Source organism: Pinus tabuliformis, chromosome 1_2, assembly GCF_031772625.1.
Source record: "Pinus tabuliformis cultivar Carrire ecotype Pingquan chromosome 1_2, CPIR1, whole genome shotgun sequence".
Taxonomy (NCBI): Eukaryota; Viridiplantae; Streptophyta; class Pinopsida; order Pinales; family Pinaceae; genus Pinus; species Pinus tabuliformis.
The window spans coordinates 50,942,581-50,954,235 of record NC_142298.1 but is presented as its reverse complement, the minus strand read 5'-3'; positions in this window follow the sequence as shown (position 1 = coordinate 50,954,235).

Sequence of the window (11,655 nt, the reverse complement as noted above, 5' to 3'; positions counted from 1 at the left end):
TCTTCAACTTCATTACATAACTCTTTACATTACATATGACTGTTTGCATTCCACTAATGACACTTGGAATTTCACTTTACATCATATTTACAAAAATGATACATTTTCCACATATACCCATGTGGGACAAAAATGGCTTGAGTTAGCCATACAAGACAACACTAAGACTCGGACGGTTGTGGAAAGACCAGCTCATAAACATCCTCTCTGTGATCCTCGGTGATGAACTGATTCCATGCTTGATAGTGTACAATGGTGTCCGCATACTCCTTGATGATGTCTTTCTGGAAATGAACACTTGCCTCCATTGCTTCCTGGTATATTGACTTGGAACCTTTGTCCAACTCATATTGTAACATGCGCAGCTTAGTCCTAAGCAAGGCTGGACCGATAATGTACATCCGCATGTTATGTGCACTGAATTACAAATCTGCGCTGGTGGGCATGAGCATCAACTCATCAAAGTATGTTTCAAGCTCTAATATGACCTGGTTCTTCTCTTTTGCCTCGGTGAGTGTATCAATCGACCGGGTGGCATACTTTCTCACCATGACATCCAAACTTCTAAACAACCGTGTGTATGAAGCCTCAACACTGGTGATGAGCGGAGGGTGTTCCTCATAGTTCTGGATCTGACTCTGGATGTGTGCTTTGTCCAGCTCTACTTGCGGCTTCATCATCTTGGGCAAGTGAAGTGGGGCTCCCTTGTACCTCATTTCCCATGTCTGTATATGATCAACTACGACATGTATATCTTTAAGTTCGTGCTATCTTGGTGCAATGCTTTTAATGACCATGTAGATGGACAATTTCCTTATGCATGGTGACGAACCTATCTTACAATCTTGACGTGACTGTCTCAAGGGTTGATACTTCAACAAGTATGGCATTCTTCATCTCTACTTTGGCGGATCCTATTGATTGTTCCTCTCTTTTCCCAGCTTCTTGCAACTCCTTAACCATGCGCTCATTTTCTTCTATCAAGAACTTCACACTTGAGAACTTGGCTATAGCATAATCCTTTGTAACTGTTAGCTCTGCTATGCAGCACTAACGTTCTAAGTGCAGAAAGGAGCATGGTCTGTTTGGTCGTGTCCAAAATAGGGCTTACATTGGTCATTTTCCCTTCTCCTCCTACCCCGCTTACTCTCCACCACCTCTGTTTCCCTATTTGCCTCCTAAACCCGACAAATTAATCCCCTTTGACCTTATCCCCAAGCGCCAAACCCCAAACCAACCATAAAACCCTACCATATGTCTTCGCGCATTCGTAACTCACCATGCCGCATCCCCACCGTTGATCACCCCCGCCGATCCAACGGCTCCCGTCACTCCCGATAAAGGTGACCCGCTCGACCCTTTTCCACTGTCAGATGCATCTCCGCCCGATCCAACGGTCTTCGCATTCATCGCGCTGGCAACTTGATCGAGCGATAGCGTGCGATGAGAGTGGTTTTTCTCTCTCATTCGCCACTACGTGTTGATCATTGAGTGGAATCGCTCAGCCTCGGGTATTTACCGCTTAGCGCCCGAAAGCGGTGCGATGAAAACTGTTACCGCCCGACCAAACTGCCCTCACCCGTTAAATGCCCATGCAGCTCCGTCGCCCGATGACCGTCTGATCTGTCCGCTGAAGATCCAATGGCCCTAACACACCCCACTCCCACCTCGGCCGATAGCCTCTACCGAGCCATCTCCACTGTTCATTTCCCCGATCCGACGGTCATCCTCCTCTCTCATCCCAACTGTCCATGTACCCATGCATCCCACGTCCTTGACCATCCTGTTGCCTGAAGAAGGAGATGACCAGCTCTGCCAGCATCAGTTACAGTAATATCTCCAACAACCACATTAAACCAAAAGCATGGCCAAAGGGGAAAAGGACGCAGCACGACCCCGTAACTGAATTTATCAGTCATGGACTCCACCAGTACGAGCACTCCAACTGCTTAAAGGACAGCACAGCACCTGAACAGATCGGATTCACCCACTGAAACAAGCCACCTCGTTCAGAGACTCCATCAGGCGGTTAAATGTAGTTGGTGGTCGATTATGACCCCTCCATACCTAAACGGCCAAGTGCCATAGTATTGTAAACTTATAAATATCCAGAAGTAAGATGTAATCAAGGTTGGCATTTGATGTAAGGTTCAACTTCTGGAGACTGTAGACACTTTTTCACTTGCAGCGCCTCATCTTCATTCTTAGCAAATATAAGCTTCTTTTGCTGTTAACTGCTCACTGTCTATTTTCCTTTGTTCTAAGCTTGTACCTGATATGATGTGTTCTTGATCTTTTGATGTTTAGCACTAGATAACTGTCATCTTATCTCTGTGTTAGAATCTTGAATGCATCACTGAATAGGTTGCTCAGGTTTCTTTCTATCTAATGCAAGAGAGTTGTCATCCTGTCTTTGCATTAATATATTAGATTTGCAGGTTTCTGTACTAGTTGCAGCCGGCCATCACATGGTCTTGTGTATTTGCTGGTGTGGTTAGTATTCTCCATATTCACCTACTATCTAAACTGTGAGCATTGGTGGTCTAAAGCCTTGTAGTCTGAGGGTGTTCATGCATGTCTGGAGTGAAACAAAGTAGAAGTGGTTATCTAGCTTGAACCAAACCATCATTCCTTCCATTAAACCTTGCAACAATAGTTGAATTTATATGTTACCAGGCATCTCTGAGCTACAACCTAGGAGAGTTTCTTGGAATCCTAATAGTAGAATAGGCCAAGGTGGTTGGATGTCCTTGTACATCTGACACAATCACCCATTCTTCAAAGTGCGTAGGTCATGCATGCTCATCCAGGGTGTGTGCTCTACGTGCTTGTACAACTCTATGTTGCAACTCATCAAAGGCTATGTTGTACACATATGTTCTCGAATTATCCCCAAGGATAATGGTATCCCCTTGTTCACTCGGGACTTGCTCTATTGTTAGAGCTGGTGAAGACTGTGGGGTGACCTCGGTTACTTTTGCCATTATGCCGGTGTCTTGATCTTGTTCCGGCTAGTCCATCTCCATGTCAATTTGTTTTACTATCAGTTCATCTTGTAGAGAAATTTCTTGTTCTTGTGGCTACTCACCCTGTTCCTCATATGCTACTGGTTCAGAGTCCTCAACCTGTGTCGTCGTGTTTTGCGTTGTCTGTGCACCTTGCACTTCCTCATGTTCCTACTTTTGTTCATGTTGCGCTTCCTTCAGTCTTTTGCACATCTCTTGTTCTTCTTTCAGCTTCTGTTGTACTTCCTACAACTTCCTCTCTACTTCTTCCAGTCTTTGCTTTTCCCTCTTTCTTTGCGTTATCCTCCTGTCGCGTTGTCACCTCTTTGCATCTATATACAAAGCTACTATCTCCACAATTGTGTCTTCCTTAAACTTGTATCTTTGCTTTGTCTATGTGCTTTCGACAATATTCATCTTGCATTTGTATTTCATAGGTTTGCTGCTTGCTGTTGTTATTGTTTTTGCTCCATATGGTGCTACTGCCTTGAGTGTTGCGAGCCACTCCACTGCCATGCTTACTGGTTCATTGAGCCTAGAGGTGTTATAACAATATCTCCATGGGTCTTCCTCTGGCCAATGACACGCCTTGTGGATCCAAGAATAGTACACCCTCATACAGTGGTCCCTGTATAAGACATGTGGATTGTATGGATTGAAACTCTTGGTGCTGAACTTAAACTTCTTGAAGTACTTGACCTCGGCATCCACTTATTTCAAACTTTGGATTGCGTACAACCCAATTCACAATGAAAGAATAGGCCATGGTGCCTTCTTCTTCCTGTGCAATCCATCTGATAACCCTGTCGAGATGTGGTATGCAACCTCCTGCATGACCAACTTGTTCGTGGAAAACTTCAAAAACACATGCAGAGCTTTCTCCGCATTGTACATCCTGATGAAGGTGCCATCTGGTGAGGCGTACCAATCTGCAATTTCTAGCAACGCCTCCATTGCTGCCTGGGACATGCAAGGCAGATCATGTTCAAATATCATCGTGTACAGAGGGGTTATGAAATGGTCAAATTGTCTAGCCATTACTCCTTAGTATTTGCAGTCTAAGCACAACTTGCAATATATGTTCACAACATTCTCTGAAGGAGTCCATGCCCAACCCTTCCCTAGAAACTATCGATGGGCAAGCATCGAGCAGGTAGGTAGACATGAAGAATATTGCTTATTGATCCTTGGGTGGACTCTGGGTGTTGGATACATGCACTTTTAGCTAGATAGCCAACATGTCAAACCAGTTGAATGGTTTTCCTTCACTCGCCAGTTGATCCAACATAGCAACCCAACTCTACAGGAAGGTCTTTGTACTCCCTTGGCCATACAAACGAAATGTGAAGATGACCAAGAATTGGTAAGCCTTCCTGAGTGTCTTCGTCTTGTATATCTGGTTGGGTGTCATCCTAAACTTTGTTGGCTCCCTTACCCAATGCTTCAAGATGTCTCTTGTAATCGTGATGCTGTTGGGAGTGTAGAATGGTGCATCCATCCTATTCATTGGCTGTGGAAAATGTCACATCTATTGATAATCTTCCATCTTGAAGGAACCAAGATCTACTCCACTAACATTACTCAGTGTCATTGTCTCAGGATCAATGTGTGAGACAATCCAGTGGATCACGTCTGAGCACGGGAAGGTGGGATACCTGTATGCAACCTTGTATAATCTTGACTTATGAATATTGACATAGACCTATTGGTCCTCCATATTCTCCTCAAATCTACCTGCGAAAATAGTCTTGATTTATTGCCATGTGATCTTGACGTATTTCTCAATGAACAGGTGTGTGTCTGTGTACACAAGCAAGCTCATAGACCCCTGCTCAGCCTCATCTTCAATACTACTTTCCAATGTGTCTTTTGATCCACTCTCTTAGACGCCATGATACTTGTACTACTAAGAAGCTGCTTAAAAACCCTTTGTACATGGAGATAGAGAAGATAGTCGCAGAAAGACAATGTCAGCTAAAAAAACATCAAGCAACTCGAGAATCAATCGGGCAACAAACTAGTGACTCCTAGGCAAGATTGTGTAGCATTGACTCTGGGAGGCTGGGAGACTGTCAGCTGGAACTGCGCATTACACAGACTCAGCTGCGAGTGAGGTTGATTTTTTATTGGAATTGTACAATGCATAGTCTAGTGAGGTTGACTGCTGACTGAAACTGCGGAATGCACAAAACAGTCAGACTAGGTTGCTGGCTAGAACTGCGCATTGTGCAGTTCTAGTGGGCAGGATTGGGACACCACCTCCTAGGATTGTGCAGAGCACAACTGGGAGCTAGTGTGGGAAGCCTCTGTGCAATTCTTGGAGGCAAGGCAGAGCCTTGAATTCCAAGAATACACAGAGAATGCTGGGAGAGACAAGATCTGGGACAAGGCAACCTAAATTTGCCCAATAGAAACTTGAAAACATGAAGGACTGAGTGTGTGTGCAAAGATGGTGCAGATCTGAGTGAATATACATGCATGCAATTCAAGAAAGTGCATAAATTAGTCAAATGGAAAAACCAAGAAGCTCATGAAGAGAGTCACCGCAACAACGACTATTAGTGCAGAAACAATGTTATGCATGTGAAACTAAGGAAAGGTGATGCAAAAATTGAAACAACACTTCTATAAGATAAAACACATTGAAACGCCAATGGTCGTTCAATAAAAAAAGGGAAACAACACTCATACAAGACGAAAAACAAAAAGCGATAGAAAATCGGTAAAAGGCATGAAAAGCAAAACTTACCCAGAGAAGTTGTGCCGACTGTGCAGAATTTTCCTAGATGTCTCGAGAATGCTAGAGCTCCAAGTTCTAATGTGAAGAATGAGCTCTAAGGCATTGTTTAAATAGATTTGGAAAAATTAGGGTTTATGATGTGCATGCCACAAATCTAGGAAAAAGCGACACTTGGCAAGAAGTTTCTAAAATTGACTTTTCATGTAATTCCCGCTGCTAAAAATAGATCCCTCAAATCTAGGGATTATTTTTTGATTTTTTATTTTTTGGGAAAGGCTACTTGGCATGCAAGGAAGGATTGTGCAATTCTGGAGGGAACCGTGCAACCTACCAGCACATGCATCAGATAGTCACTGAGGGAAAACTTATGCATTGTTTCTGGGCTAAGTGGCTCTGGCTCGCTGGCTAGCTCTGGGAATTTTTCTGGAGCAATGTTTTTGACATGTTCTGTGCACTTCTGGAGAGTAGTGCAACAAGTCGAGCCTTCTCTGCGCAATTTTGGAGAGCATTGTCAGTTGGCCTGCTTTGTGCAATTTTTTGGAGCAAGGTAGGCTGGCCTGCTTTGCGCAAATTTTGAGTGCAGGGCAGTTGTTGGGTTGCTATGCACGCTTCCTGAGGGCAAGACAGACTACCCTCCAGGATTGTGCAGTTTTCCCTAACAGCCCATTGACAAGATGTGAACCAAGTGTTGGTTCAGCTTGTGGTTGACTGACAGGACAAGTGAGTGAACACAAGTTGTTAAGCGACAAATGGAATCAAATAAATAGAAGTACATGATCAGTGCAAGATGGTTGCTATGATTTCAAGGAGGGAGGCTCAAAAATGAAGCGAAGGAAAAATTTTGGAGGGTGGTTGTAGCTGTTGAAAATGCAACAAGATGATGAAGCTTAGTGGAAAGGAGTCGCCTTCACTAAGTGGGCCTGCAGGCTATTTTTGGTGCAAAGTCTATTTTTAGACATATGGATCATGGTCTATGAGTTGCAGGATGCTGTTTATGGATGATTGGTCATGTTGGGAAAAATAGATGGACTTCTATTTTTGGTTCACAGCGGAGTGATCAAAGTCTATTTTTAGACTGCAGGCAAAAAATAGAAACAGTGAAATATTATTAGCTCTTAGTAATATTTGGACTCTAAACCTTATCTTATCGTCTTGGAGCACTTCAGTTCGAGCTACGGATGTGGCACATGCAGCTGACAGAAGGAATCACGTGGTTTCTTATGTGTTAGTTGAGCTATTGCATGCAGGACTTCAGTTAGAACTCAAGCGGTTGAGTTTGGTGGAGTTGGATGTGGAGTTGATGGAGTTGTGTTCAGTTTGACTTAGTTGAACTAGTTGTATTTAGTCTAACTAAAGAATACACTAGTGATGAGTTGTGTGAATTAATTATTAATTAATTCACTAATTATTAACTCATAAAGCAACTGAAGAATACATCAGTTAACTCAGTGCATGGATAGTTCAACAGAGACAGGTGTTAGAGGTAAGTGAAAGGATGAGTTGTGACTATCAGTTGTGCATGAGATCTTGCACAATCAATGGGATTGAGTTATGCCAATGAAGACTGTGCAATGTGGGCCAATACCAAGGTATTATAGCCTGTGCTCACGTGATTTTCAGTGTGGGTGATTCTCAAGCATTGTGCAGTGGAGGCAGGCAAAGCAGTGGAGGAGATTTGAACCTGTGACTTGTTCGGATCTGAGCTAGTTTTGTGTGTAACAGGTGGAGATAGTACTGAGTACGTGTGAAGAGTATTGTACTATGTATTGTTACATGTTCTCAATCATTAATATATAGATAGTGTGGGGTTTTCAGCTGTAAGATTTCCCCGGGTTACATACTGTGTTAATGTGTGCATGCGATTGATGTTTCATTATTTTTAATGCTGCTAAATTGATGATAAACATAGAGGAGGTTATGTATTATGCATGTATTCCACAATAGTGTATAATCAGGATAATATCTGTGAATAAGTGTCATATTATTCAAAATTTCTACATGGTATCAGAGCTGTTGATCATCAGATCTATTATTTAGAAAGTGTTTACGTCTTATTTCTTCAGGCAGAGTCTGTAATCGGGCCAGGTAGCCTCTGGATTCATCCTTCCTTTTGAAGGTGAGATATCCGGTAAAAGAACATACAGTCAATATCTATACGAGAAATACTTTGTTCTCACGAATTTTAGATCGGAGGCGGTTGAGTTTGGAGCTGGTGGAATTCGAATTTGCAGCAGTGTTTTCTTGGTATCAACGTGGCAATGTCTTTCAACGGATTGCGATTGGAGTATGCTCTTGAGGGCAGCTCGAACTATATTGCATGGAAGGACAGGATGGAGGCAGTGTTGGATGATAATGGGCTGAAGGAGTTCATAGAGGCTGAGGTCCCAAAGCCTACTGATACTGCGCAGGTTGATGCTTGGCAAAAGAAGACAGCAAAGTGTCGAAGGATTCTGTTGGAGGGCGTGAAGGATCACATTGTGTCTAGCCTGCATGGAAAGGCTTCTCCATACTTGATGTGGAAAGCGTTGACAGATCTATTCCAAAGCAAGAGCGATCAGAGGAAGCTGGTGCTCAAAGATAAACTCAGAAACATTAAGTGTGAGAATGGAGACAATATGCCCAAGTATCTCATGAAGTTCACCCAGTGCCGGGATGAGCTGGGAAGTGTGGGGGTGACTGTTGATGATGAGGACTTGGTGAGCTTGGCTCTCCTTGGTCTTCCGAAGAGTTGGCATTCCTATCAGGACTCTGTCAATGGTCAAGAGAAATTGCCAGGATGGGAGAGACTTTGGTTGGATCTTGTGCAAGAGGAGATCAGACGGAGCACCAGAGACAGTTCTTCATCCATGCATGATGAGGAGAACTGTGCCTTAGAAAGTAAGGTGAAGAAGGGGAAGGAGAAGGGTTCTCTTTCCAAATCCAGTTCTTCCAATGATGGGAAGAAGGTTGACAAGTTGAAGGTGAGATGCTTTCGTTGTCATGGTTTGGGCCATTATGCTACTAATTTCCCAAAGAATAAATTCAAGAAGGGATCCGGGGAAGGATCTAAAGGTGAGGCAACCTCACTTGCTTCATAGTTTGAGTTGGATTTCACACTCTTCGCATGCATGGTTTCATCCACGGTGGGAAGTGGTTGGTTTCTTGACAGTGGAGCTTCTTTCCACATGACCGGTGATAAGAGTTTGGTCAGTATTTTGGAGGAGAAAGATCTCTAGATACTCATAGCGATGGGTAATGATGAGAAGTATAGTGTCTCAGGTGTAGGCATGGTTATTTTTCAGAGGGAGCATGGAGCTCGCCTTACCTTGACCGATGTCAAGTATGTACCAGGACTGAATAGAAACTTGGTGTCGATCGCGATGCTGGAAGACAGAGGCTATGATGTAGTCTTCAGTAAGGGAAATGTTTTCCTTAGACACATCATCACTAGATAGGTGAAGTAGATTGGTTCACGGGTCAAGAACCTGTATGGTCTTGAGGTTCAATATGCATGCAAAGCCTTGAGTAGTGAGGCAACTGATGGAGACTTGGTGGTTGAGAGGGAGCGTATATTACCTCTCAACATGCTAAGCCAGAAGAAGTCTCAGACGATTGTGGAGGAGCCACGATTAGTGCAGTAGCTTCAGGAGGTTGTGGAGCAGCAACAACAAGGGAAGCTGAGAGGAGATCGAGTAGAGACATCTACTCTTGCAGAGACCTCCAATAGGGGGAAACTTCGAGCCAGGTGGGCTGAGGGATCGCATGCAGCCATACCTCCAGGTAGGAGGTGGGGTGATGTGGATTGATCGTCCCAAGGAGGAGGGGTAGGGTCGTTGAGGTACCCAACCTCTTGGATGAGACCTTGCTACGGGAGCCCCGATGTGGAGTAGCAGGAACTGACTGATTGGGTAGAGACAGATGCGGATGGAGCAGCAGAGAGAGCGAAAGTGCAGGGAATCCCAGGATAGCGCATAGCTAGCATGCTGCAGCAATGCGAGAGGCACAAGTGTTTTGCACAGTGCTAGGTGGCACAGAGAGGTGTGCAATGGTGCGAGATGCATGGAGATGTTGCAGTAGCATAAATGTCAGAGAGGGAGCACTTGTCAGCAGCAGGTAGAGCTTCAGCATCAGAGTATGTTCCTAGCCCAACAGAGTGGTCAGTTGGGAGTGTTTTTTGTTCCAAGTGTTGTTGGAGCAAGTGTACAGGGCAAATGTGTTGCATGCAGAACATTCCAGAGTTGCAAAATAGGGGTTGCAGATAATCCATATCTTGTTTAGAGGGAGTGTTGAAAATGCAACAAGATGATGGAGCTTAGTGGAAAGGAGTCGCCTTTACTATGTGGGCCCACAGGCTATTTTTGGCGCAAAGTCTATTTTTAGACATATGGATCATGGTCTATGAGTTGCAGGATGTTGTTTATGGATGATTGGTCATGTTGGGAAAAATAGATGGACTTCTATTTTTGGTTCACAACGGAGTGATCAGAGTCTATTTTTAGACTGCCAGGCAAAAAATAGAAACAATCAAATATTATTAGCTCTTAGTAATATTTGGACTCTAAACATTATCTTATCGTCTTGGAGCACTTCAGTTCGAGCTACGGATGTGGTACATGCAGCTGGCAAAAGGAATCACGTGGTTTCTTATGTGTTAGTTGAGCTATTGCATGCAGGACTTCAGTTAGAACTCAAGCAGTTGAGTTTGGTGGAGTTGATGGAATTGTGTTCAGTTTGACTTAGTTGAACTAGTTGTATTTAGTCTAACTAAAGAATACACTAGTGATGAGTTGTGTGAATTAATTATTAATTAATTCACTAATTATTAACTCATAAAGCAACTGAAGAAAACATCAGTTAACTCAGTGCATGGACAGTTCAACAGAGACAGGTGTTAGAGGTAAGTGAAAGGATGAGTTGTGACTATCAATTGTGCATGAGATCTTGCACAATCAATGGGATTGAGCTATGCCAATGAAGACTGCACAATGTGGGCCAATACCAAGGTATTATAGCCTGTGCTCACGTGATTTTCAGTGTGGGTGATTCTCAAGCATTGTGCAGTGGAGGCAGGCAAAGCAGCGGAGGAGATTTGAACCTGTGACTTGTTCGGATCTGAGCTAGTTTTGTGTGTAACAGGTGGAGATAGTACTGAGTACTTGTGAGGAGTATTGTACTATGTATTGTTACATGTTATTAATCATTAATATATAGATAGTGTGGGGTTTTCAGCTGTAAGCTTTCCTCGGGTTACATACTGTGTTAATGTGTGCATGCGATTGATGTTTCATTGTTTTTAATGCTGCTAAATTGATGATCAACGTAGAGGAGGTTATGTATTATGCATGTATTCCGCAATAGTGTATAATCAAGATAATCTCTGTGAATAAGTGTCATATTATTCAAAATTTCTATAGTAGCCGCTACAACATTGGTGACACACCGGTAGAACTCCAGCTCTCTATATGGACCTTGTTCATGAAAACCGAGTCTAACTCCTCCAAAAGTATTGGTCGATGCTTTTATTGTCATGAAATCAACATTAATCTTGAGTTAAAGATATAGTCCATGCCATTCTCTTGATCAGTCAACACACATACCAAGCCAAGTCAATTGAGTTGTTTCGATTGGGGATGAGGGGTATATTGGCGCACAAGTAACATAATTTCAGAGTCTTAGTTTCATCTCTGGTGTTGCTTCGCTGCCAATAGGCCTAGACAGTGCCCCAATGGAGTCACGCAGGAACACAAGAATCGCTTCGCTTCTAGTGAGCCTAATCAGTACCTCGAAGGAGTTATTTGCATCGCCTCTCTGTGCAGGAAGCCTTTCTCTTCTTTCGCCTTATTTATTTTTTCATTTTTCAAAGAATAGTGCGTAGGAACTTATTTATTTCAGAGGCGATTTTATATACCTATGATAATAATTGTTAAGGTT